This window comes from Gossypium hirsutum, chromosome A01 (assembly GCF_007990345.1).
Source record: "Gossypium hirsutum isolate 1008001.06 chromosome A01, Gossypium_hirsutum_v2.1, whole genome shotgun sequence".
Lineage (NCBI taxonomy): Eukaryota > Viridiplantae > Streptophyta > Magnoliopsida > Malvales > Malvaceae > Gossypium > Gossypium hirsutum.
In genome coordinates, this window is record NC_053424.1 from 81,707,697 (window position 1) to 81,709,141 (window position 1,445).

Below are 1,445 nucleotides of genomic sequence, written 5' to 3' on the forward strand. Positions count from 1 at the left end.
GATTAGATCCTTTTTTCTAAATTAAGCATACAAACGATCAAATTTTTGTACGAAATTTGAACACATACTAATTCACATATAATAAGCATGGAAAATAATATTAAAATAGTTTTCTGACTTGGATCTGTGATCCCAAAACCACTATTCTGACTAGAGTCTAAACTGGACTTTTACAAGATGATTCTTGTTAAAATTTGATTGCAGACCATTCGAATTTTGATTTCTCATATAATAATTTGACTCTTGATTCGATGGGAAATTTTCAAAGAAATGGCCATCTCCACAATATTCACTAGAAAGATACTTGAACTGGTTCAATTGCTTACCTGTCAGATTACCGTTGAAACTATTAACAGTTATGTTCTTAAGCATAGAAGACATAGAGGATACTTGGGCTGCAAAGAAGCAAGTGTGTCCGCTTTATGTACTCCTGTTGTTCGTCTTTCTGAGGCTGCTCGGTTGGTTGGCACTGATAGTTATTGTGGGCAGTTCTTTCAATAATATTGTAAGCATCGTTATAAGACTTACAAAGAAGGGCTCCATTTATCGAAGCATCCACCATCATTCTAGTATGAATATTGAGACCAATATAGAAAGTCTCCATTTGAACGCAGCAAGAAATGTCATGATGAGGGCACTTTCGTAGTAACTCCTTGAATCGTTCCCATGCCCCATATAAAGATTCTTCATCAAGTTGTTGAAATGAAGTGATTTCATTTTGGATCTTGGCGATTAAAGATGGAGGGAAATATTTCATTAAGAAACGTTCAGCCAAACTCTTGCCATGTAGTTATGGAACCGAATGGTAGGGAGTTCAACCATTCTCGCGCTCTACCTCTTAAGGACTATGGAAATAATCTCGATATTAAGGAGGCCTCAATCACCTCGACTAGTTTAAATGAGTCACTTGCTTCCATGAATAGCCGAAGATGAAGATGTGGATCTTCAGTAGAAATCCCACAAAATTGAACCATATTTTGCAACATTTGGAACACGATCAGCTTCAACTCGAATTGTTGTGCCTTAATTTCGGGTCTCCTAATACTCAGATTGAGCTCGTTGAATAGAGGAATAGCATATTGTTGAATGGCACAGTTTCTATCATCGGCAACAATGATTGGATTGTGAGTATTATAAACGAATGTTGCTACTGGATTTTTAAAATTCATATCTTCGGTCCTTCTTTGGCTCAATTGTCTTCTCCTTTGTTAGAAAGTCCTTTCAATTTCAGGGTTTACGAGAAGTAAGTCAAAAATTTGATCAATACTCATAAACACCTAAAACAAAAAAAAATAGAATTAAAATTTAACAGAATAAAAAGAAAAAATACAAATTTAACAATTTCAAAAATAATGTCTTCTAAAACAGTCCTCTGCAACAGCGCGAAAAACTTGGAACGACAGAAATGTGCAAGTGTACATAATCGCAATAAGTAATAAAGTGAC

General features: G+C 35.1%; 1 non-coding gene across 1 annotated transcript; it reads left to right on the forward strand.

The window, feature by feature from the left end:
* Window positions 1-620: 620 nt before the first annotated feature.
* On the forward strand, window positions 621-727 carry LOC121207604 (small nucleolar RNA R71). The gene has a single exon (XR_005902699.1). It is a non-coding gene; the product is annotated as a small nucleolar RNA R71 (small nucleolar RNA).
* The last annotated feature ends 718 nt before the right edge of the window (window positions 728-1,445 follow it).